Source organism: Phocoena phocoena, chromosome 5 (genome assembly GCF_963924675.1).
Source record: "Phocoena phocoena chromosome 5, mPhoPho1.1, whole genome shotgun sequence".
Lineage (NCBI taxonomy): Eukaryota > Metazoa > Chordata > Mammalia > Artiodactyla > Phocoenidae > Phocoena > Phocoena phocoena.
Genome location: NC_089223.1, coordinates 8,234,661 through 8,261,883, shown reverse-complemented (window position 1 = coordinate 8,261,883; position 27,223 = coordinate 8,234,661). Strand labels below are relative to the sequence as shown.

Here is a 27,223-nt window from a genome sequence, read left to right as displayed (position 1 = left end):
AGAGTTATTAGCCCATTGCTGTTAATATGCTGTTTTAACATCAGCCGCATCCTTGGATAAAAATGGGAGTCATGGAAGATTTCAGTGAGATTTTGAATTGGGGCACTCCTCTTCACCCAGAATCTGTTAGATCCTTTCTGATTGTGAGCCTTTCAGACAAACAATATCTTTGAGACACCAACACTTAATCTCTGTTAATTCTGGTAGTGGTTTGGAAAAACCCCATCTACCTTTGCCTATACCTCAGTTTTCTCCTCGCCTCTAGACTACTGACAGATTTTCTATAAGATACTTAAGGACGTATTTTGTTTTAATATAACACGGCAAATTTTTTGAAAACTCTTGGAAATGATAATAACAATATCCCGATCTTCATTTTAAGGATATCAGTTTCTATCTGATATTTATCATTGTAGGTTTAATAATAACTATCCTTAATAACAGTCAGTTGTTACTTTTTCACTGTTTTGGTTGAAACCATGTATCTAAAATAGATTGAAACATATCGAGTAATCCATTATAAATGTTTTAAAAATTAGTTATCCCGCTAAGTGATTGGGAACTCAGTTACCAGTCGATCATCTGGATATTTTAAAACCTCTAAATAATTGATGTAAATTTTTCTAATTTATTTAAAACATTGATTATTATATAGACATGGTTGGGTAATTGTTGATATAGTAGACTAGAACTTTCATTTAGGAAGTTTTATGTTCTATTAGTGCTTTTAAGTAGAAAAGATTAACTCATCAATTGAATTAATAGTAAATGGTATTGTTTATAAAATCTGCAATATGAGAAGGAAAAAATGGAAGCTGAGATACATAATATAAATTGAATACCTGGAAACACCAACATCTTAGTTCTTAAGAAGGGAAACGTTGCCAGGGAGGTGGGTGGAAGGGCTGCAGGTACAAAAATGATTCTGGAAAATTTTGTTTTCATTGCCTCACCTCAATTCCAAGAAGCATTAGTAGCTTTCTTCTTATTATTATTATCTTGATGACGACCATTCTGACTGGTGTGACGCGATACCTCACTGTAGTTTTGATTTGCATTTCTCTAATGATTAGTGATGTTGAGCATCCTTTCATGTGTTTGTTGGCAGTCTGTAAACCTTCTTTGAAGAAATGTCTATTTAGGTCTTCTGCCCGTTTTTCGATTGGGTTGTTTGTTTTTTTGATACTGAGCTGCATGATCTGCTTGTAAATTTTGGAGATTAATCCTTTGTCAGTTTCTTAATTTGCAAATATTTTCTCCCATTCTGAGGGTTGTCTTTTTGTCTTGTTTATGTTTTCCTTTGCTGTGCAAAAGCTTTTAAGTTTCATTAGGTCTCATTTGTTTATTTTTATTTTTATTTCCATTACTCTAGGAGGTGGGTCAAAAAGGATCTTGCTGTGATGTATGTCATAGTGTTCTGCCTATGTTTTCCTCTAAGAGTTTGATGTGTCTGGCCTTACATTTAGGTCTTTAACCCATTTTGAGTTTATTCTTGTGTATGGTGTTAGGGAGTGTTCTAATTTCATTCTTTTACATGTAGCTGTCCAGTTTTCCCAGCAACACTTTTTGAAGAGGCTGTCTTTTCTCCATTTTATATTTTTGCCTCCCTTATCAAAAATAAGGTGACCATATGTGCGTGGGTTTATCTCTGGGCTTTCTCTCCTGTTCCATTGAGCTATATTTCTGTTTTTGTGCCAGTACCATACTGTCTTGATTACTGTAGCTTTGTAATATAGTCTGAAGTCTGGGAGCCTGATTCCTCCAGTTCCTTTTTTCTTTCTCAAGGTTGCTTTGGCTATTCGGGCTCTTTTGTGTTTCCATGCAAATTGTGAAAATTTTTTTCCAGTTCTGAGGAAAATACCATTGGTAGTTTGATAGGGATTGCATTGAATCTGTAGATTGCTTTGGGTCATATAGTCATTTTCACAATGTTGATTCTTCCAGTCCAAGAACATGGTATATCTTTCCATCTGTTGGTATCATCTTTAATTTCTTTCATCAGTGTCTTATAGTTTTCTACATACAGGTCTTTTGTCTCCTTAGGTCGGTTTATTCCTAGGTATTTTATTCTTTTTGTTGCAGTGGTAAGTGGGAGTGTTTCCTTAATTTCTCTTTCAGATTTTTCATCATTAGTGTATAGGAATGCAAGAGATTTCTGTGCATTAATGTTGTATCCTGCTACTTTACCAAATTCATTGATTAGCTCTAGTAGTTTTTTGGTAGTATCTTTAGGATTTTCTATGTATAGTATCATGTCATCTGCAAACAGTGACAGCTTTACTTCTTTTCTGACTTGGATTCTGTTTATATCATTTTCTTCTCTGATTTCTGTGGCTAAAACTTCCTAAACTATGTTGAATAGTAGTGGAGCGAGTGGGCAACTTTGTCTTGTTCCTCATCTTAGTGGAAATGCTTTCACTTTTTTTCACCATTGAGAACGAAGATGGATGTTGGTTTGTCATATATGGCCTTTATTATGTTGAGGTAGGTTCCCTCTATGCCTACCTTCTGGAGAGTCTTTATCATAAATGGGTGTTGAATTTTGTCAAAAGCTTTTTCTCCATCTATTGAGATTTTCATATGGATTTTATCCTTCAATTTGTTAATATGGTTGATCACACTGATTGATTTGCATATTTTGAGGAATCCTTGCAGTCCTGGGATAAACCCCAGTTGATCATGGTGTATGATCCTTTCAATATGCTGTTAGATTCAGTTTGCTAGTAGTTTGTTGAGGATTTTGCATCTGTGTTCATCAATGAGATTGGCCTATAGTTTTCTTTCTTTGTGACATCTTTGTCTGGTGTTGGTATCAGGGTGATGGTGACCTCATAGAATGAGTTTGGCAGTGTTCCTCCGTCTCCTATATTTTGGAAGAGTTTGAGAAGGATAGTTATTAGCTCTTCTCTAAATGTTTGATAGAATTCGCCTGTGAAGCCATCTGGTCCTGGGCTCTTGTTTGTTGGAAGATTTTTAATCACAGTCTCAATTTCAGTGCTTGTGATTGGTCTGTTTATATTTTTTATTTCTTCTTGGTTCCATCTCGGAAGGTTGTGCTTTTCTAAGGCTTTGTCCATTTCTTTCAGGTTGTCCATTTTATTGGCATATAGTTGTTTGTAGTAATCTCTCATGATCCTTTGTATTTCTGCAGTGTCAGTTGTTACTTCTCCTTTTTCATTTCTACTTCTATTGATTTGAGTCTTCTCCCTTTTTTTCTTGATGAGTCTGGCTAATGGTTTATCAATTTTGTTAATCTTCTCAAAGAAACAGCTTTTAGTTTTATTGATCTTTGCTATTGTTTCCTTCATTTCTTTTTCATTTATTTCTGATCTGATCTTTATGATTTCTTTCCTTCTGATAACATTGGGGTTTTTTGGTTCTTCTTTCTCTGATTGCTTTAGGTGTAAGGTTAGGTTTTATTAGAGATGTTTCCTGTTTCTTAAGGTAGGATTGTATTGCTATAAACTTCCCTCTTAGAACTGCTCTTGCTGCATCCCATAGGTTTTGGGTCATTGTGTTTTCATTGTCATTTGTTTCTAGGTATTTTTTGATTTCCTCTTTAATTTCTTCAGTGATCTCTTGGTTATTAAGGAGTGTATTGTTTAGCCCCTATGTGTTTATATTTTTTTACAGATTTTTCCCTGTAATTGATATCTAGTCTCATAGCATTGTGGTCAGAAAAGATACTTGATATTATCTCAATTTTCTTAAATTTACCAAGGCTTGATTTGTGACCCAAGATATGGTCTATCCTAGAGAATGTTCCATGAGCACTTGAGAAGAATGTGTATTCTGTTGTTTTTGGATGGAATATCCTATAAATATCAATTAAGTCCATCTTGTTTAATGTATCACTTAAAGCTTGTGTTTCCTTCTTTTATTTTCATTTTGGATGATCTGTCCATTGGTGAAAGTAGGGTGTTAAAGTCCCCTACTATGATTGTGTTACTGTCGATTTTCCCTTTTATGGCTGTTAGCATTTACCTTATGTATTGAAGTGCTCCTATGTTGGGTTCATAAAAATTTACATTGTTATATCTTCTTTTTGGACTGATCCCTTGATCATTATGTAGTGTCCTTTTTTGTCTCTTGTAATAGTCTTTATTTTAAAGTCCATTTTGTCTGATATGAGAATTGCTACTCTAGCTTTCTTTTGATTTCCATTTGCATGAACTGTCTTTTTCCATCCCCTCACTTTCAGTCTGTGTGTGTCCCTAGGTTTGAAGTGGGTCTCTGTAGACAGCATGTTTACTGGTCTTGTTTTTGTATCCATTCAGCCAGTCTATGTCTTTTGGTTGGAGTATTTAATCCATTTACATTTAAGGTAGTTATCGATATGTATGTTCCTATTACCATTTTCTTAATTGTTTCGGATTTCTTATTGTAGGTCTTTTACTTCTCTTGTGTTTCCTACATAGAGAAGTTCCTTTAGCATTTGTTATAAAGCTGGTTTGGTGGTGCTGAATTCTGTTAACTTTTGCTTCTTTGTAAAGGTTTAAATTTCTCCGTCGAATCTGAATGAGATCCTTGCTGGGTAGAGTAATCTTGGTTGTAGGTTTTTTCATTTCATCACTTTAAATATGTCCTGCCACTCCCTTCTGGCTTGCAGAGTTTCTGCTGAAGGATCAGCTGTTAACTTTGGGGATTCCCTTGTATGTTACTTGTTGCTTTTCCCTTGCTGCTTTTAATATTTTTTCTTTGTATTGAATTTTTGATAGTTTGATTAATATGTGTCTTGGAGTGTTTCTCCTTGGATTTATCCTGTATGGGACTCTGTGCTTCCTGGACTTGATTGACTATTTCCTTTCCCATATTAGGGAAGTTTTCAACTATAATTTATTTTTTTTAACATCTTTATTGGAGTATAATTGCTTTACAATGTGTGTTAGTTTCTGCTTTATAACAAAGTGAATCAGTTATACATATACATATGTTCCCATATGTCTTCCCTCTTGCGTCTCCCTCCCTCCCAGCCTCCCTATCCCACCCCTATAATTTCAGATATTTTCTCAGTCCCTTTCTTTTTCTCTTCTTCTTCTGGGACCCCTATAATTCAAATGTTGGTGCATTTAATGTTGTCCCAGAGGTCTCTGAGACTGTCCTCAGTTCTTTTTGTTCTTTTTTCTTTATTCTGCTCTGTGATAATTATTTCCACTATTTTATCTTCCAGGTCACTTATCCGTTCTTCTGCCTCAGTTATTCTCCTATTGATTCATTATAGAGAATTTTAAATTTCATTTATTGTGTAGTTCATCATTGTTTGTTTGCTCTTTAGTTCTTCTAGGTCCTTGTTAAATGTTTCTTGTATATTCTCCATTCTATTTCCAATATTTTGGAACATATTTACTATCATTACTCTGAATTCTTTTTCAGGTAGACTGCCTGTATCCTCTTCATTTGTTTGGTCTGGTGGGTTTTTGCATTGCTCTTTCATCAGCTGTGTTTTTCTCTGTGTTCCCATTTTGCTTAACTTACTGTGTTTGGGGACTCCTTTTCGCAGGCTGCAGGTTCATATTTCCCATTGTTTTTGGTGTCTGCCCCTAGTGACTAGGGTTGGTTCAGTGGCTTGTGTATGCTTCCTGGTGGAGGGGACTGGTGCCTGTGTTCTGGTGGATGAGGCTGGATCTTGTCTTTCTGTTGGACAGGACCACGTCCGGTGGTGTGTTTTGGGGTTTGTGTGTGACCTTATAATTTTAGGCAGCCTCTCTGCTAATGGTTGGGGTTGTGTTCCTGTCCTGCTAGTTGTTTGGCATAGGGTGTCCAGCACTGTAGCTTGCTGGTAGTTGAGTGGAGCTGGGTCTTAATGTTGAGATGGAGATCTCTGGGAGTGCTTTCACCATTTGATATTGTGTGGAGCCTGGAGGTCTCTGGTTGTCCAATGTCCTGTACTCATCTCTCCCCGCTCAGAGGCACAGGCCTGAAACCCGGCCGGAGCACCAAGACCCTGTCAGCCACATGGCTCAGAAGAAAAGAGAGAAGAAAAGAAAGAAAAAAGAAATAAATAAAATAAAGTTATTAAAATAAAAAAAATTTTTAACTTAAAAGTAATTTAAAAAAAAGAGTGAGGGAAAGAAGAGAGCAGCCAAACCAGAAAACAAATCCACCAGTGATAACAAGCGCTACAAACTATACTGAAAGAAAAAAAAAAAAAAAAAAAATGGAGAGACAGAACCCTAAGACAAATGGTAAAGCAAAGCTATACAGAGAAAATCACACAAAGAAGCATACACATACACACTCACAAAAAGAGAAAAAGGAAAAAAAATATATCTATATATATTAATTTAAAAAAAGGAAAAGGAGGAGAGCAACCAAATCAATAAACAAATCTACCAATGATAATAAACTCTAAATACTAAACTAAGATAAACATTAAACCAGAAACAAGTTAGATGCAGAAAGGAAACCCCAAGTCTACAGTTGCTCCCAAAGTCCACTGCCTCAATTTTGGGATGATTCTTTGTCTATTCAGGTATTACAGAGATGCAGGGTACATCAAGATGATTGTGGAGATTTAATCTGCTGCTCCTGAGGCTTTTGGGAAGTCTGAGGTCTTCTGCAAGCATTCAGTAGGTGTTCTGTAGGATTTGTTCCACATGTAGATGTATTTCTGATGTATTTGTGGGGAGGAAGGTGATCTCCACATCTTACTCCTCCACCATCTTGAAGGACCACCAGGAGCTTTATTATTGAATGTTATCTTTTAAAACAATTTTCCAAGTCTTCATTTGTACTAATATTTTATTTATAACGTATAAATAAATATAGGTCAATCACAATAGATTCGTTAATAGAACAGAATACATTTGGAAGTTTTTACACCTTTTAAATGGTTATTAAACCTGGCCTCCAGTGATTGCTTTCAATAAAAATTTTTTTTCTAAGAACTAAATAAGGGGGAATGTTTCATCACGTCAGAATTTTTTATTGCGAAATAATTAGTTGAGGACGTACTATTTGCACATAATGTATGTGGACAAGATTGGGCAATGTGATGTAAAGATAATGAAATTAGGTATATTCAGGCCTCAGTGAACAAGCGTATTCTAAGGCTATTGATGAATCAAATGATGACAGTCCAAAAAGAGTTTGCAGTTGAAGTATCTCATCATTCTCTACCTACTTAAGCCTTTTGTTAATGATTTAGATTAAGATATAGAAGACTTTATGCATATGAAAGTAGTGAATGAAACAAAGCTGAGAAGGACAACTAATATGTCATATAGCAAGGTTAGAAATAAAAGATCTGAAGACCACTACGAAAATGTTGTTTCTTTTTATCTTATCATAGATGGAAAAAATGGATGGAGACTTAGCAGATTGATGTTTACAGTAAATAAATGTTTAGTCTTGAACGTTGATTCTCAAGAGAGATCAGAAGTAGAAAGACCTAGGTTAATAGCAATTCCTAAGAAAAGGCTAGAGAATTTTAGGCAATTGTACGTTCAGTGTAGGCCAATAGTGTTACTTCGAAAGCTAGAATCTTACTCTTCATAATAGAAAGCACTGGCATGATTATTTATAGTTTGCAAGGCACTTATTTTTTAAAAGTTGGGATATTGAGGTACAATTTACATAGTGTAAAACACATCCATTGTACTATAGTGTTCTGAGTTTCAACGAAGTCATACCGTCGTATTACCACCCCCGCAACTTAGATAATAGACCATTTCCTTCATTCCCAGCAGTTCCCTTATGTCCCTTTTAGTCAGCTATTCCCTTTATCCAAGCCCCTCGTAACCCCTGATCATTTTCTGGCCCCATAGTTTTGCAAAGCATTTTTCACATAACTTTTTGTATTCTCATAAGATCTCTACAGTATCTAATATTAGCAGTATCTGTTGTATAAATGAAGTAACCAGGGTTCAGTTAAGCAACTTTCTGAAAGCTACACTATATAAATAGTGGATCCAGGACTTGAACCTTCATTTTTCTAATTCAGAATCCCAAACACTTCCTTGATCTTTCCATCTAGCCCCTTGCTCCAAGAGCCCCAGCTTCTTTGCATTGTTCATTCACCTGCAGGTGGATCCTATAGTAGGAGCCAGCATTCAACATTCACAGTAAGAATGGAAGGGCCAGAGCAGCGTTTCTCAACCTTTCTTTCATTATCATCCCCATAAGGATCCTTTTTAGAATTTTTTTCCTAATCGCATACCCTCCCCAATTAAACTTTAACACCATAGATATACTATATTTCTGTGTGTGTACTGTAAATATCTGTGCTTTATATATAAAAAGAGTAGGTTTTTTTCACCCATCCTGCAAGAACCAGTATGCCCCACTGGGGGTAATATATCCCTCACTGAGAATGCTTAGACTAGAACTAGACCAGAATGATCTTCAACCATTGTCCCAACTGACATGCATGACACATGACCCTTGAGTGAGTATGAGACACATTCAAGGTCACACCGAAATTTTCATGACACTGAAAATTTAGAAAATGGCACAGCAGACTTTAGACAAGATCTTTATGAAGGCATCTTAAGAACATGTAGGTAAGTAAAATCAGCCGTTAGACATAATCTTCAAATATTATTTAACAGGAGAAGTTAAAATATGGCTAATTTTTAAAAGTAATTTTTAAAAAGTTGGCTTTTAATCTAAATCCTGACTTCAACATATAATAAGGTGAACAGACTAGTTCTATTGAAGAGTAAACATTAATGTTGCTATTGTTAAGTGCTGCAGTGGATACAATGTATAGCTTTAATATGTTAATGTGAATATGATTATTGCAAGTGTAGCTTGCCTCATCCCTTTATCTGCCTTTCATTAAGCAGTCATCACTGAAGGGTCATGATAACCAGATGTCAGTGTCCTCAATTGCCTTATATGCAGTACAGAGGAAGAAGCATTCCTTACTTTGCTTTTTTTTTTTTACTGTATTTTTATTGTGCTAAAATACACATGACATAAATTTTACTGCCATAACCATTGTTAAGTGTACAGTTCAGTGGTCTTAAAAACATTCATTGTTGTGCAAACATCCATCCCCATAACTCTTTTCATCTTGTAAAACTGAAACTCTATACCCATTAAACACTAACTCCCACCCTCCCCCGCAGCCCTTGGAAACCACCATTATACTTTCTGTCTTTATGATTTTGCACATCTTATTAAGTACCTCATGTAAGTGGAATCATACAGTATTTGTCTTTTTATGATTGGCTTATTTTACTTAATATCCTCAAGGTTCAACTATGTTGTAGCATATAGTAGAATTTCCTTCTATTCTAAGGCTGAATAATATTTCATTGTATATATAGTTGAAGCTTGAAAAACCTGGGTTTGAACTCTGCAGATCCATTTATACAGTACCTGGATTTTTTTTTCCCCAATAAATGCTATGGTATTACGCCATATGAGGTTCATTGAATCCACAAATGCAGAACCATGGGTTTGGAGGGCCGGCTCTAAAGTTACATACAGATTTTGAACTACACAGGGATCCCTGTCTCTAACCCCTTTGATTGTTCAAGGGTCCACTGTATGACATGTTGCTTATCTGTTCATCCATCCATGGACATTTGGGTTGCTTCCACGTTTTAGCCATCATGAATAATGCTGCTATGAACATTGGTGTACAAATATTCTTCTAAACCCTGCTTTTAATTCTTTGGGGTATATACCCAGAAGTGGAATTGGTGCATCATACGGTAATTCTATTTTTAATTTTTTGAGGAACCACCATACTATTTCACATAGTGGCTATACCAGTTTACATTCCCAACAACAGTGCACAAGTATTCCAATTTCTCTACATTCTGACCAGCACTTATTATTTTCTGGTTTGTTTTTTTTTGATATTAGGCATTCCAATGGGTATGAGGTGATGTCTCATTGCAGTGTTGATTGCAATTACCCTAATGATTAGTGATGTTGAGCATCATTTATGTGCTTATTGGCCATTTGTATGTCTTCCTCAGAGAAATGTCTATTCCAATCCTTTGCTCTTTTTGAATCAGGTTGGTTGTTTTTTGTTGTTGTTGAGTTTTAGGAGTTCTCTATATATTCTGGTTATTAACTCCTTATCAAATACATGATTTACAAATATTTTCTCCCACTCTGGGTGTCTTTTTACTCTGTTGATAGTGTATTTTGGTGCACAAAATTTTTTAATTTTCATTAAGTCCAGTTTGTCTGTTATTCTTTTGTTGCCTGTGTCTCTGGCGTCATATCCAAGAAATCATTGCCAAATCCAATGTCATGAAGCTTTTGTCCTTTGTTTTCTTCCAAAAGTTTTATTGTTTTAGATCCTTGATCCATTTTGAGTTAATTTTTACGTATGGTGCTAGGTAAGGGGCCAACTTCATTCTTTTGCATGTGGATATCCAGTTTTCCCAGTACCATTTGTTGAAAAGACTGTCCATTTTCCATTGAATTGTGTTGGCATCCTTGTCAAAAAGCCATTTGAGCATATATGCTAGGGTTCATTTCTAGCTCTGTGTTCTATTGGTCTGTATGTCTGTCTTAATGCTAATACCACACTGTTTTGATTACTGTAGCCTTCAGTAAGTTAAGTGTGAGTCTTCTATTTTTCTTCTTTTTTTTTGAGTTTGTTTAGGCTGTTAGGTGTCTCTTAAGATTCCGTATGAATTTTAGGATGGATTTTTCTATTTCTGTGAAAAATGCCATTGAAATTTTGATAAGTATTGCATCAAATCTGTAGGTTATTTTGGGTAGTAGTCACATTTTAACAATATTAAGCCTTCTAATCCATGAACATTTGGTATGTTTTCATTTATTTATGTCTTCTTTAATTTCTTTCACCAATGTTTTGTAGTTTTCATTGTATAAGTCTTTCACCTCCTTGGTAAATTTATTCCTAAGTATTTTATTCTGTTTGATGCTATTGTAAATGGAATTGTTTTTGTAATTTCCTTTTCACATTGTTCATTGTGTATAAAAATACAATTGAGTTTTGTGTGTTGACTTTGTATCCTGCTACTTTGCTGAATTCATTTGTTATACAGTTTTTTGTGTGATCTTTAGCATTTCCTTACATATATATTTTTTTACTGAAGTATAGTTGATTTACCATATTGTGTTAGTTTCAGGTGTCTAGCACAGTGATTCATTATTTTTGCAGATCGTATTCCATTATAGCTTAATACAAGATAATGGGTATAATTCCCTGAGCTGTACAGTATATCCTTGTTGCTTATCTATTTTGTGTACTGTTGTTTGTATCTATTAATCCCATACCCCTAATTTGTTCCTGCACCTTCTCTCTCCCCTTTGGTAACCACAAGTTTATTTTCTATATTTGTAAGTCTGTTTCTATTTTGCATATACACTCATTTGTATTATTTTCTTAGATTCCACATGTAAGTGATATACAGTATTTGTCTCTTCTGACTTGTTTTACTATGCATAATATTCTCTAGGTTCATCCAGGTTGCTGCATATGGCAGTATTTCATTGTTTTTTTAATGGCTGCATAATATTCCATTTTGTGTGTGTGTGTGTGTGTGTGTGTGTGTATGTATATATATATGTGTGTGTGTATGTGTGAGTGTGTGTGTATTTGTTGATCATTTCAAAGAACCATCTTTTGGTTTCATTTACTTTTTTGTTTTTCTGTTCTCTAGTTCATTTATCTCTGCTCCAACCTTTATTATTTCCTTCCTTCTGCTAGCTTTGGATTTTTTAAAAATTCTTTTTCTATTTCCCTAAGATGTAAAGTTAGGTTTTGGATTTGAGATCTTTTATGTTTTTTAATATGTTTATAACTATAAGCTTATTCCTTAGCTCCACTTTGCTACATCCCATAAGTTTTGGTTTGTTGTGGTTTATTTTCATTCATCTCTAAGTATCAATATTTTCTAATTTGCCTTGACAATTTTTCTTTGATCCATTGACTGCTTAAACATGTGTTATTTAATCCCACAATTTTGTGAATTTTCCAATTTTCTTAATGTTATTGATTTCTAACTTTGTCCCATTATGGTCAGAAAAGATACATTGTATGATATCTGTCTTTTAAAATGTGTTGTGACTTAATTTGTGGCCTAACACATGGTCTATTCAGGGAAATGTCACATGTACACTTGAGAAGAGTGGGCTTTCTGTTTTTGTTGGGTAGAATATTCTGGGTATGTTGATGGATCTGTTTGGTTTGTTGTTTTTTAAGTGCTGTATTTCCTCATTTATCTCCTCTCTGGTTGTTCTTTCTGTTGTTCTGTGTAGGGCATTGAACTCTCTCCAACTCCTATTGAATGGTCTGTTTTTCCCTTCAGTTCTGTCCATTTGTCTTTCACATGCTTTGATGGTCTGTCATTAGATACATAAATATTTATGATTATAATATCTTCTTGCTGTATTGAAATTTTGATTAATATATGATGACCATCTTTGTCTCTTGAAACCTTTTTTGATTTAAAGTCTGTTATGTCTGATATTAGAATACCCACCTCTGCTCTCTTTTGCTTACTATAAGAATGGAATATCTTTTTCCATCCTTTTACTTCTAGCCTGTTTGTGTCTTTGAATCTCAAGTCTCTTGTAGATAGCATATGGTTGGATCATGTATTTTTATCCATTCTCTGTCTTTTGATTGGAGAGTTCAGTCCATTTACATTTAGAGTAATTACTGATAAGTAGGGTTTTCTGTTGGAGAGTTCAGTCCATTTACATTTAAAGTAATTACTGATAAGTAGGGTTTTCTGTTGGAGAGTTCAGTCCATTTACATTTAAAGTAATTACTGATAAGTAGGGATTTCTGTCATTGTGTTGTTTTCTATATGCCTTATAGCTTTTTTCTTCTTCTAGTGTTATTGAGATGTAATTGACATACAGCACTGTATAAGTTTAAGGTGTACAGCATAATGGTTTGACTTATATACATCATGATTACCACAGTAAGTTTAGTGAACATCCATCATCTCATATAGGCACAAAATAAAAGAAAAATAATTTTTTCCTCGTGATAAGTACTCTTAGGATTTATTCTGTTTAAATATATTCTTATAAAACATACAGCAGTGTTAATATTTCTCATGTTGTACATTACATCCCAAGGACTTATGTATCTTATATAATTGGAAGCCTTATAACTTCTTTGTAGCTCAGTTCCTGCATTAGTATTCTCTCTTGTGTTAAGTTGATTTTTTTTGTACTGAAATGTTTAAATTCCTTTCTCATTTCCTTTTTTGTCCATTCGATGGCTATTTTCTTTGTGGTTACTATGGGGATTACATTTACTCTCCTGAAGTTTTAATACTCTAATTTGAATAAATACCAGCTTTACTCCAGTAACATACAAAAACTTTGCTCCTTTACAGCTCCAGTTTTGGTGGAGTCTTCCGGGTTTTCTATATATGACATCATATCATCTGCAAAGAGTGACAGTTTTACTTCATCTCTTCCAGTTTGTCTTTTCTTTTCTTGCCTAATGGCTCTGGCTATGACTTCCAATACTATGTTGAATAAAAGGGTTGAGAGTGGGCATCTTTTCTTGTTCCTGTTATTATTATAGGAAAATCTTTCAGCTTTTCCCCATTGAGTATGATGTTAACTGCAGGCTTGTCATATATGGCAGTGGTCGCCAACCTTTTTGGCACCAGGGACCAGTTTCGTGGAAGACAGTTTTTCCATGGACGGGGGGCTGGTGGTTCAGGAGGTAATGAGAATGATGGGGGTGATGGGGAGCAGCAGATGAAACTTTGCTTACTCGCCCACTGCTCACCTCCTGCTGTGCGGCCCGGTTCCCAACAGGAACTGGGGTTTGGGAACCCCTGATATATGGCCTATATTGTGGTATGTTCCCTCTGTACCCACTTTGATGTGAGCTTTTATTGTAAATGAATATTGAATTTTGTCAAATGCTTTTTCTGCATCTGTTGAAATGATCATACGATTTTTGTCTTTCATTCTGTTAATGACACATTATCACATTGATTTACAGGTGTTGTACCATCTTTGCATCCCTAGACTAAATCCCATAGTGTATGATCCTTTTAATGTATTGTAGAATTTGGCTTGCTAATATTTTGTTGAAGATTTTTGCATTTATGTTAATCAAGGATATTGGCCTGTAATTTGTTTTCTTGTAGTGTCCTTGTCTGGTTTTGATATTGGGGTTACTAATAATTCTTTTGAATCACTAGTCTCTTAGATTTGGAGCTACAAGTCAAAGTTATAGTACTACTGGCTTTTAAACTAATATTTTTTTTGTATTTTAAGTGTATTAGTCTCTTAAATTAGGTAGAAAACAGAAAGTGTAGTTACCATTGTTACAGTAACACAAGTTTTTATAATTCCCCGTGTATTTACCTTTATTGAAATATTTATTTCTCCATTCAGCTTCAGTTTACTGCCTATTGTCCTTTCACTTCACTGTGCAGGATTCCCTTGAGCATTTCTTGCAGGGCAGGGGTGTTGGTCACTGACTCCCTCAGCTTTTGTTTATCTGAGAATATCTTAATTTCTCCCTCACTTTTGAAGGACATTTTTGCCACAGATATAATTATTGGTTGATAGTTTCTCTCTTTTAGCATTTTGAGTATATCAGTCTCTGGCCTCCAAAGTTTTGATGAGAAATCTGTTGATAATCTAATTGAGGATCCCTTGTATGTGATGATTCACTTCTTTCTTATCAAAGTTTGATTATAATGTGTCTTAGTGTAGGTCTTTGAGTCCTTTGAGCTTCTTGGATATTCATACTCATATCTTTCATCTTGAAGTTTTCATTAATTATTTTTTCAGATATTTTCTCTGCCCTTTTCTCTTTCTCTTCTCCTTCTGGGATGTTTATGATGTGTAGGATGGTACTTGCTGGTGTCCCACAGGTTCTGTTTGCTTTTCTTAGATCTTTTTTTCTTCCTTTTCCTCAGACTCAATAATTTCCACTGTCCTATCTTCATGTTCACTGATTCTTTCTTCTGCCTGCTGAAATCTGTCTTTGAATCCTTCCAGTGAATTTCTCATTGCAGTTACTGTACTTTTCATCTCCAGAATTTCTTTTGGCTTTCTTTTTTGGGTTTTCTTTCTCTTTATTGATACTTCCATTTTGTTCACACATTATTTTCTTGACTTTTTGACATCTTCCTTTAGTTTTTTGAGCATCTTTAAGACATTTGTTTTAAAGTCTTTAGTATATCTTCCATCAAATCTTTTTCTAGGACAGTTTCTGTTGATTTATTTTTTTCCCTGAATGAGCCATATTTTCCTGTCTCTGTATGCCTTGTGATTTTTTTGTTGAACAAAAGACGTGTAAATCTAATAATGTAGTAACTCTGGAAATCAGATCTTCCTCCTTGCCTGGGGTATGTTGTTGATTGGTTTTGGTTTTTGATTTTGATTGTTGTAGACTTTTTTTGTACCAACATCAGCCTTAAGTATGAACTTAAGGTCTTCTCAGGTCTTTTTTGAGCCTTTCCCTGGACATGCACAGTCAGCTTTCTAATTTTCCCCATATATGCAGTTGTTTTTGAATGTCCTAGTCTTGAATGTCTGACTCCCAGAAGAGGAAAATGGAAAAAAAGTCAAAGTGGCATAAAAAAGGGTGTCAGCCCTTTAAATCCCCAAGAAGTCACTTCAGCTAAGAGGGAGGGGCTTTCAACAAGGGAGGGAGGTGCAGCAGCAATGTCTGCCCACCTTTTTGCACCTCAGAAGCAGCAGTCAGCGTTCAGAGCACAGCTCCCCAATATTTGAAAGACAGGGTCCTTTTTGCTTATGCTGGCTCCCACAAGCTGTGTGCGAGCTGCTCAAGGAACCTGAAAATAGCTTCCCTGCCACATGGCTGGGGTGGGGGATGAGTGGCTACTGTGCTAAGAGCTAAAATTGACCAAACTTAATCACGGCTTACTGTCTGAGCCTTCCCTGGATGTTACTGAGCTCCAAAATATTTAATCAGACAAATTCTGCTGGTGTAATTGTTACCTGGGTAGGGGGACAGATGTCTGGTGCTTCCTACTCCACTATCTTCCCAGAATCCTCTCCTTACATTGTTTCTCATTTGTTTTGTCTTGGATATTTTAAAAGGGGTAAATTTAAAATTGACAAGCTTTTCTGAATGGAAATAACCCTATGGCAGAAAGTTATAATTGCCACAGCAATTTCCAGCAGACTGCTGCAGAATTGATGCAAAAGGTCTTAAGTGATAGGATCCATGCATTCCTTAACTGAAGCTTTACCCTTACATCTGACTAAAGAAACATACTGTAATAAAAACGATTGAGAGTAAACGTATTATATAGAATACATTGAATCTAATTTAGTTTCAGAATAAGGCAGAAGTGTCTACTTTGTTACAACAGATAGCTGGCAACATCTCAAAACTGGCTGTTATTCTGTGGTTGAGAACGGCATCCTTAGAGGATGAAACTAGAGAGAGAAGTTATTTGCTGCAACACACCTAACATATATCGCTGGAACAAACATAGGATAACAACAGATGTTCTGGTTCAAACAGGAAGAAATTCAAGATAAAAAAATAAAGTCACTGGCTAGTGACATTTCTGATATCCAGCCCAGCAAATGTTGCAAATCTGTTGACTAGGTTTCAAAGCCTGGGAATACTTGTCCACACTTTTCAACTTCACCCTCTTGGTTCTTGGTTCTGCCCTCTGAGTCATCCTTCATTTTTGATGGAAGGCAGCACATTTGCAGCTGAGTGGCTTTATCAGCCTGCTTCCTGCCAATAGAATTTTGGAAATCTAATGGCCTCTTTTCATTTTGTACCCTTGTTGTCCCTTGCATTCCAAGTTGGCAGTGTTTCTGCTGAAATAAATTTCTCAAAAACTTACTAGTCTTCTGTGAATTTCACTGGGATTCACTCCAGTAGAGAAAAAAGACACATCCCCTCAGATCTTTCCAAGATAATCCTTTCTGTATTTCAGGCTCGTGCTAAAATGGCTGATGGGCAGTGCCTTTAAGTTCCCAGAGGCTCTCTGGTTTAATTGAAAGGATCTGTGAGACACACCCTTAATCACCTGAAAGGGACCTTTGTCTAACTGAGTAGTCTGAGGTTTTGATCTTTCTGCGGTTTTAGCAAAAGGTTATATCATCACAGTCTCAACCTTTTCTATGGAGCTTGCTTTCCTGACAGTGAGTCTCTTAATTTCAGTGTCTTTTGCCATCTGTAGAGTCAACTTTTAAATCAAGTCCTATTTCCTGTTTACTTAAGTTTTAACCTCAGTTTCTCTCTCTCTCTCCCCTTCCCTCCCTCTCCCTCTCTCCCTCTCTTCCCTCTCCTTTCCTCTGTCTCTGTCTCTGCCTCTGCCTCTGCCTCACTCTCAGCTTTTACTATAAGTGGCAAGGAGAAATCAGGTGGTACTTTCAAAATATTGCTTGGAAATTTCTTGCACTGTATATACAAGCTCGTTGCTTACACATGCTGCTTCCCGCATAATGCAGGATACAGTTTCACTAAGCTTTCTGCCAACAAAGCAAGGATCTCCCTTCCTCCAGTTTCCAATAACGTGTTTCTTATTTTATTCTGTTACTGGGCACAATGCATCCGTCACTTGGGGTGCTTAGCCAAATGAACACACCAAGTACTTTTGATTAAAGCAGAAGCATTGATTCCTTGTGACAAGTAAGGAGACAGGGAGATAGCTCTCAAAGGCTTGTCTCCCAGCACAGCAGGATCAGGGAAGTTTAAGCTATGGGTGCATGCATATTCCCGAAGAGGCAAGTGTGATTTTCCATGTAGAGATGGAGTTCCAGATGGGCTTGCATAGTGCGACAACATGCTCAAACACAGTTGCAGGTTCAGAAATAGTGGCAATCCCCCACCCTTGGGGTGGAGATTTTAGCTTTAAAATGAGGCAAAGGTCACTCTAGGTTGACAAAATCCAGGTACCTTCCACTGTAGCGGGGTGTGGGTTCGATCCCTGGTTGAGGCCAAAAAAAAAAAAAAAAGAATGTGCTTTAGACTGATCTGTACCTTTGGAACGGAACCTGGGAGTCATTATGACTGATTTATTATCTCTGCTGTGGTTACTTCTCCTTCCTGATAAGTCATTTGTTTCTGCATTCTTTGTTCTAAATACCGAGACCTATCCTTGGTTTCCACATGAAGACCCAGGAGGCCATAATTCATCTTTTTCCGAGTCATCGGTAAACAGGACACAAGAGAGTTCTAAAATTCACGCTCTGGGTCTCAACCTAAGTTTGTCTAGTGCGTGTTACACCTTCTCTCATTGCCTATTATTTTCCTTCTGTAAGATATGACATACTCTGGTTTGACCTCACCCCTTCCTTATTACTGCCTGGCTAGCACTTCTGAGCTCTCACCAGCGGTGTCCTTTTTTTTGGGGGGGGGGCACACTGCACGGCATGCAGGATCTTAGTTCCCCGACCAGGGATCAAATCCATGCCCCCTGCAGTGAAAGCGTGGATTCTTAACCACTGGACTGCCAGGGAAGTCCACCAGTGGTGTCCTTAAAATCCAGATGTCAACTAAAAATCTGTTGAAGGCACTTTAGGCTTTCTCTGTCATGCTACCCAAATTCTTCCTGTCTCCTCTCACTGTCCAGTTCCAAAGACATTCCCACCTTTTAGATATTTGTTAGAGCAGTAACCCACTTCCAGATACCAAACTCTGTATTAGTTTTCAATTGTTGTGTAACAGATCACCACAAATGTAGTGCCTTAAAACAACAAAAGTCTGCTATCTCATGCTGTCCATGGCTCAGGTGTCCAGGCACAACTTAGCTGGGTCCTCTGTCTCTGGTCTTACAAAGCTGAAATCAAGGTAACAGCTGGGCTGCATTTTCATAAGGAGGCTCAAGTTTGGAACAGAATCTGCTTTCAAGCTCATGAGAGTTGTCGGTAGACTCGTTTCCTTGCAGCCGCATAAGGACCCCAGCTTCTTACTGGCTGTGACCTAGAGGCCTCAGGGACACATTAGTCCCCTGCCATGTGGCGGTCTCATGGGTCCTCTCCGAACATGGCAGCTTATTTCATCAAGACCAGCAGCAGTATCCTCACTCCAGTCTGCTGAGATTATGTTCCCTTATATAAGACTCAAGCATGGGAGTGACATCATATAACCTTTGCCATGTTCTCTTGATCAGAGGCAACTCACAGGTTCTGCCTACCCCCCGAGGTGAGTACAGGAGTGAGACTCATTGGGAGTCACCTTAGGATATGTACCCCAAAGATGGTGTAGTAGGGTGAACAGTGTCCCCCAGAGATATCAAGTTATAATCCTTGGAAACTGTAAATATTACCCTATTTGGTGAAAAAGGGGGACTTTACAGTTGTAATTAAGATAGAGATCTTCAGGTAAAGGGATTGTCTTAGCTTATTTCAGTGGGTACTAAATGCAAGCACATGTATTCTTACAGGAAGGGGGCAGAAGGGGCTTGGACGTGTACACAGAGGAGAAGGCCATGTGAACATGGAGTAGAGAGAAATTTAAGGTGTCGGCCTTGATTGAAGATTGAAGTGATGTAGCCACAGCCAAGTAATGCTGTCGCCATAATCTCCCCCTTGAGCCTCTGTGGAGTGTGTGGCCTTTTGCTCAGCTTAATTTCTGTTACTCTTCTGGCCTCCAGAACTGTGATAGAATAAATTTCTGTTTCAAGCCACCCAGTTTGTCCCAGTTTTGTTGCATCAGCCATAGGAAACGAATACAGATGGATATTCATTGATACATCATTGTTGCTTTTTTAATGCATTTCACTGATTACTCAGTCAGATTAAGTATCTTTTCATAAGATTCTTGACTGTCCAAGTGTTTTCTTCTGAGTTTTTCAATTTGTCTTTTGTCTCTTTTTTAAAAAAAAACAAAGATAAGAAAATTACTCAGTTTCTTATTGATTAGTAAAAATATTTTAGATACTCGGATCACTAATGCTATGTCAGTTGTCCATGTTACTGAAGAGATATTTCTTTTCTTCCAATCTATAGCTTGTCTTTCTACCTTATATAGAGTGTCTTCTGCATTCAGAAGCTTTTTATACTGTTTTTTTTAATTATGGAAACTTTTAAACATACCCAAAAGAAGAGAGACTAGTATAATGCATCTTCAATGTACATAATCTTCAACAATTATCAGCATTTTTTCCCAGAATTATTTATCTTTTCCTTTAGGTTGTGTGCCTTTTGTGCATTACCTAAGAAATCCTTAAATAAAGACTGTGTTGCTGTTATTTGTGTAACTGAGTATTTCTGTCATGGTAAAACACTCATTCTTTTTGTGATAACACTTGTTCTTTCTAGCTTTTTCTTTTTTTTTAAACATCTTTATTGGAGTATAATTGCTTTACAATGGTGCATTAGTTTGTGCTTTATAACAAAGTAAATCAGCTACACATATATATATATCTCCCCATATCTCCTCTATCTTACGTCTCCCTCCCACCCTCCTTATCCCACCCCTCTAGGTGGTCACAAAGCACCGAGATGATCTCCCTGTGATATGAAATTGCTTCCCACTAGCTATCTATTTTACATTTGGTAGTGTATATATGTCCATGCCACTCTCTCACTTCATCCCAGTTTATCCTTCCCCGTCCCCATGTCCTCAAGTCCATTCTCTACATCTTTGTCTTTATTCCTGTCCTGCCCCTAGGTTCCTCAGGAACTTTTTTTTTTTTTTTTTTAGATTCCATATATATGTGTTAGCATATGGTATATGTTTTCCTCTTTCTGACTTACTCCACTCTGTATGACAGACTCTAGGTCCATCCAGCTCACTACAAATAATTCAATTTTGTTTCTTTTTATGGCTGAGTAATATTCCATTGTATGTATGTGCCACATCTTCTTTATCCATTCATCTGTCGATGGACACTTAGGTTGCTTCCATGTCCTGGCTATTGTACATAGAGCTGCAATGAACATTGTGGTACATGACTCTTTTTGAATTATGGTTTTCTCAGGGTATATGCCCAGTAGTGGGATTGCTGGGTCATATGGTAGTTCTATTTGTAGTTTTTTAAGGAACCTCCATACTGTTCTCCATAGTGGCTGTATCAATTTACATTCCCACCAACAGTGCAAGAGGCTTCCCTTTTCTCCACACGCTCTCCAGCATTTATTGTTGGTAGATTTCTTGATGATGGCCATTCTGACTTGTGTGAGGTGACACCTCATTGTTGTTTTGATTTGCACCTCTCTAATGATTACTGATGTTGAGCATCCTTTCATGTGTCTGTTGGCAATCTGTATATCTTCTTTGGAGAAATGTCTATTTTGGCCTTCTGCCAATTTTTGGATTGGATTGTTTGGGTTTTTTTGATATTGAGCTGTATGAGCTGCTTATAAATTTTGGAGATTAATCCTTTGCCAGTTGCTTCATTTGCAAATATTTTCTCCCAGTCTGAGGGTTGTCTTTTCGTCTTGTTTATGTGTTCCTTTGCTGTGCAAAAGCTTTTTAGTTTCATTAGGTCCCATTTGTTTATTTTTGTTTTTATTTCCATTTCTCTAGGAGGTGGGTCAAAAAGGATCTTGCTGTGATGTATGTCACAGTGTTCTGCCTATGTTTTCCTCTAAGAGTTTGATAGTGTCTGGCCTTACATTTAGGTCTTTAATCCATTTTGAGCTTATTTTTGTGTATGGTGTTAGGGAGTGTTCTAATTTCATTCTTTTACATGTAGCTGTCCAGTTTTCCCAGCACCACTTATTGAAGAGGCTGTCTTTTCTCCATTGTATATTCTTGCCTCCTTAATCAAAGATGAGGTGACCATATGTGTGTGGGTTTACCTCTGGGCTTTCTCTCCTGTTCCATTGATCTATATTTCTGTTTTTGTGCCAGTACCATACTGTCTTGATTACTGTAGCTTTGTAGTATAGTCTGAAGTCAGGGAGCCTGATTCCTCCAGCTCCATTTTTCTTTCTCAAGATTGCTTTGCCTATTCGGGGTCTTTTGTGTTTCCATACACATTGTGAAAATTTTTTTATAGTTCTGTGAATAATAATGCCATTTGTAGTTTGATACAGATTGCATTGAATCTGTAGATTGCTTTGGGTAGTATGGTCATTTTCACCATGTTGATTCTTCCAATTCAAGAACATGGTATATCTCTCCATTTGTCTGTATCATCTTTAATTTCTTTCATCAGTGTCTTATAGTTTTCTACATACAGGTCTTTTGTCTCCTTAGGTCGGTTTATTCTTAGGTATTTTATTCTTTTTGTTGCAATAATAAATGAAAGTGTTTCCTTAATTTCTCCTTCAGATTTTTCATCATTAGTGTATAGGAATGCAAGAGATTTCTGTGCATTAATGTATCCTGCTACTTTACCAAATTCATTGATTAGCTCAAGTAGTTTGCTGGTAGCATCTTTAGGATTCTCTATGTATAGTATTATGTCATCTGCAAACAGTGACAGCTTTACTTCTTCTTTTCCAATTTGGATTCCTTTTCTTTCTTTTTCTTCTCTGATTGCTGTGGCTAAAACTTCCAAAACTATGTTGAATAATAGTGGTGAGAGTGGACAACCTTGTCGTCTTCCTGATCTTAGAGGCAATGGTTTCAGTTTTTCACCATTGAGAGCGATGTTGGCTGTGGGTTTGTCATATATGGCCTTTATTATGTTGAAGTAAGTTCCCTCTGTGCCTACTTTCTGGAGTGTTTTCATCATAAGTGGGTGTTGAATTTTGTCAAAAGCTTTTTCTGCATCTATTGAGATGATCATATGGTTTTTCTCCTTCAATTTGTTAATATGGTTTATCACTTTGATTAATTTGCATGTATTGAAGAATTCTTGCATTCGTGGGGTAAACCCCACTTGACCGTGATATATGATCCTTGTAATGTGCTGTTGGATTCCGTTTTCTAGTATTGTGTTGAGAATTTTTGCATCTATGTTCTTCAGTGATATTGGCCTGTAGTTTTCTTTCTTTGTGACATCTTTGGTTTTGGTGTCAGGGTGATGGTGGCCTCGTAGAATGAGTTTGGCAGTGTTTCTCCCTCTGCTATATTTTGGAAAAGTTTGAGAAGGATAGGTGTTAGATCTTCTCTAAATGTTTGGTAGAATTCGTCTGTGAAGCCATCTGGTCCTGGGCTTTTGTTTGTTGGAAGATTTTTAATCACAGTCTCAATTTCAGTGCTTGTGATTGGTCTGTTTACATTTTCTGTATCTTCCTAGTTCAGTCTCAGAAGGTTGTACGTTTCTAAGAATTTGTCCATTTCTTCCAGGTTGTCCATTTTATTGGCATATAGTTGCTTGTAAGAATTTCTCATGATCCTTTGTATTTCTGCATTGCCTGTTGTTACTTCCTTCACCTTCTTCACTTGTACTTCCACTGATTTCAGTCTTCTCCGTTGTTTCTTGATGAGTCTGGCTAAAGGTTTCTCACCTTTGTTTATCTTCTCAAAGAACCAGCTTTTAGTATTATTCATCTTTGCTGTTGTTTCCTTCATTTATTTCGATCTGATCTTTATGATTTCTTTCCTTCTGCTAACTTTGGGGTTTTTTAGTTCTTCTTTCTCTAATTGCTTTAGGTGTAATGTTAGGTTGTTAATTTGAGATGTTTCTTGTTTCTTGAGGTAGGATTGTATTGCTATAAACTTCCCTCTTAGAACTGCTTTTGTTGCATCCCATAGGTTTTGGGTCATCATGTTTTCATTGTCATTTGTTCCTAGGTATTTTTGATATTCTCTATGATTTCTTCAGTGATCTCTTGGTTATTTAGTAGTGTATTGTTTAGCCTCCATGTGTTTGTATTTTTTACATACTTTTTCCTGTTACTGATATCTGGTCTCCTAGTGTTGTGGTCAGAAAAGATACTTGATAAGATTTCAATTTTGTTAAATTTACCAAGGCTTGATTTGTGACCCAGGATATGATCTATCCTGGAGAATGTTCCATGAGCACTTGAGAAGAAAGTGTATTCTGTTGTTTTTGGATGGAATGTCCTATAAATATCAATTAAGTCCATCTTGTTTAGTGTATCATTTAAAGCTTGTGTTTTCTTATTTATTTTCATTTTGGATGATCTGTCCATTGGTGAAAGTGGGGTGTTAAAGTCCCCTACTATGATTGTGTTACTGTCATTTTCCCCTTTTATGGCTGTTAGCATTTGCCATATATATTGAGGTACTCCTGTGTTGGGTGCGTAAATATTTAAAATTGTTATATCGTCTTCTTGGATTGATCCCTTGATCAGTATGTAGTGTCCTTCTTTGTCTCTTGCATAGTCTATATTTTAAAGACCATTTTGTCTTTAAAACAAAATATGAGAATTGCTACTCCAGCTTTCTTTTGATTTCCATGTGCATGGAATATCTTTTTCCGTCCCCTCACTTTCAGTCTGTATGTGTCCCTAGGTCTGAAGTGGGTCTCTGGTAGACTGTATATATACGAGTCTTGTTTTTTTATCCATTCAGCCAGTCTGTGTCTTGGTTGGAGCACTTAATCCATTTACATTTAAGGTAGTTATCGATATGTATGTTCCTGTTACCGTTTTTTTAATTTGTTTTGGGTTTGTCATTGTAGGTCTTTTCCTTTTCTTGTGTTTCCTACCTAGAGAAGTTCCTATAGCATTTGTTTTAAAGCTGGTTTGTTGGTGCTGAATTCTCTTAGCTTCTGCTTGTCTGTAAAGGTTTAAATTTCTCCGTCTAATCTGAATGAGATCCTTGCTGGGTAATCTTGGTTGCAGGTTTTCCCCTTTTATCACTTTAAAGTTGTCCTGCCACTCCCTTCTGGCTTGCAGAGTTTCTGCTGGAAGATCAGCTGTTAACCTTACGGCAATTCCCTTGTATGTTATTTTTCCCTTGCTGCTTTTAATAATTTTTCTTCGTATTAGATTTTTGATAGTTTGATTAATATGTGTCTTGGCATGTTTCTCCTTGGATTTATCCTGTATGGGACTCTCTGCACTTCCTGGACCTGATTATTTCCTTTCCCATATCAGGGAAGTTTTCAACTCTAATCTCTTCAAATATTTTCTGTCCCCTTTTTCTCTTCTTCTTCTGGGACCCCTAGAATTCGAATGTTGGTGCGTTTAATGTTGTCCCCAGGTCTCTGAGACTGTCCTCAATTCTTTTCATTCTTTTTTCTTCATTCTGCTCTGCAGTAGTTATTTTCACTTTTTTATCTTCCAGGTCACTTATCCATTCTTCTGCCTCAGTTATTCTGCTATTGATTCCTTCTAGAGAATTTTTAAGTTAATTTATTGTGTTGTTCATCATTGTTTGTTTGCTCTTTAGTTCTTCTAGGTCCTTGTTAAATGTTTCTTGTATTTTCTCCATTCTATTTCCAAGATTTTGGATCATCTTTACTATCATTACTCTGAATTCATTTTCAGGTAGACTGCCTGTATCCTCTTCATTTGTTTGGTCTGATGGGGTTTTACCTTGTTCCTTCATCAGCTGTGTGTTTCTCTGTGTTCTCATTTTGCTTAACTTAGTGTGTTTGGGGTCTCCTTTTTGCAGGCTGCAAGTTCGTAGTTCCCGTTGTTTTTGGTATCTCCCCCTTAGTGGCTAAGGTTGGTTCAGTGGGTTGTGTAGGCTTCCTGGTGGAGGGAACTTGTGCTTGTGTTCTGGTGGATGAGGCTGGATCTTGTATTTCTGGTAGGGAAGATCACGTCTGGTGGTGTGTTTTGGGGTGTCTGTGGCCTTATTATGATTTTAGGCAACCTCTGTGCTAATGGGTGGGGTTGGGTTGCTGTCTTGCTCATTGTTTAGCATAGGGTGTCCAGCACTGTAGCTTGCTGGTCGTTGAGTGGAGCTGGGTCTTACTGTTGAGCTGGATATCTCTTGGAGAGCTTTCACTGTTTGATATTACGTGGAGCCGGGAGGTCTCTGATGGACCAGTGTCCTGATCTTGGTTCTCCCAACTCAGAGGCACAGGCCTGACACCCGGCTGAAGACCCTGTCAGCCACATGGCTCAGAAGAAAAGGGAGAAAAAAGGAAAGCAAGAAAGAAAGAAAGAAAAATAAATATTATTAAAAATTAAAAGAAAATTTTAAGTAGTAAAGTAAAGGAAAGAAAAAGAGAGCCACCAAACCAAAAAACAAATCCACCAATGATAACAAGAGCTAAAAACTCTACTAAAGAAAAGAAAAAGGACAGACAGAACCGTAGGACAAATAGTAAAAGCAAAGCTGTACAGACAAAATTACACAAAGAAGCATATACATACACACTCACAAAAAGAGAAATAGGGAAATTATATATACATATCTATATATTAAAAGAAAAAAAGGAAGAGAGCAACCAAATCAATAATCAAATCTACCAATGATAATAAACTCTAAATACTAAACTAAGATAAACATAAGACTAGAAACAAATTAGGTGCCAAAAAGAAACCCCAAGTCTACAGTTGCTCCCAAAGTCCACCTCCTGAATTTGGGTTGCTTCGTTGTCTATTCATGTATTCCACAGGTGCAGGGTACATGAAGTTGATTGTGGAGATTTAATCCGCTGCTGCTGAGGCTGCTGGGAGAGATTTCCCTTTCTTTGTTTGCACAGCTCTTGGGGTTCAATTTTGGATTTGGTCTTGCATCTGCGTGTAGGTCGCCGGAGGGCGTCTGTTCTTCGCTCAGACAGGACGGGGTTAAAGGAGCTGGTGATTCGGGGGCTCTGGCTCACTCAGGCCGGTGGGGAGGGAGGGGTACGGAGGGCGGGGCGGGCCTGCGGCAGCAGAGGCCAGCGTGACGTTGCACCAGCCTGAGGCGCGCCATGCGTTCTCCCGGGGAAGTTGTCCCCGGGTCGCGGGACCCTGGCCGTGGCGGGCCGCACAGGCTCCTGGAAGGGGGGTGTGGATAGTGACCTGTGCTCGCACACAGGCTTCTTGGTGGCGGCAGCAGCAGCCTTAGCATGTCATGCCCGTCTCTGGGGTCTGCGCTGTTAGCCAAGGCTCGCGCCCATGTGTGGAGATCCTTTAAGCAGCGCTCTTAATCCCCTCTCCTCGCGCACCAGGAAACAAAGAGGCAAGAAAAAGTCTCTCGCCTCTTCGGCAGGTCCAGACTTTTCCCTGGACTCCCTCCCGGCTAGCCGTGGTGCACTAACCCCAGTCCTCTCCCTGCGCTCTTACCAAAGCCTGAGCCTCAGCTCCCAGCCCCGCCCGCCCCGGCGGGTTAGCAGAAAAGCCTCTCGGGCTGGTGAGTGCCGGTCGGCACCGATCCTCTGTGCGGGAATCTCTCCGCTTTGCCCTCCGCGCCCCTGTTGCTGTGCTCTCCTCCGCGGCTCCGAAGCTTTCCCCCTCCGCCACCCGCAGTCTCCGCCCGCGAAGGGGCTTCTAGTGTGTGGAAACTTTTCCTCCTTCACAGCTCCCCCCCCCCCCCCAACTGGTGCAGGTCCCGTCCTTATTC

At 37.6% G+C, this 27,223-nt stretch overlaps 1 protein-coding gene across 1 annotated transcript in view; it reads left to right on the top strand.

Moving 5' to 3' along the window:
• The window catches only part of FAM13A (family with sequence similarity 13 member A), a 306,916-nt gene that overhangs the window by 64,856 nt on the left and 214,837 nt on the right, over window positions 1-27,223 (top strand). The gene's annotated exons all lie outside the window — the stretch shown is intronic.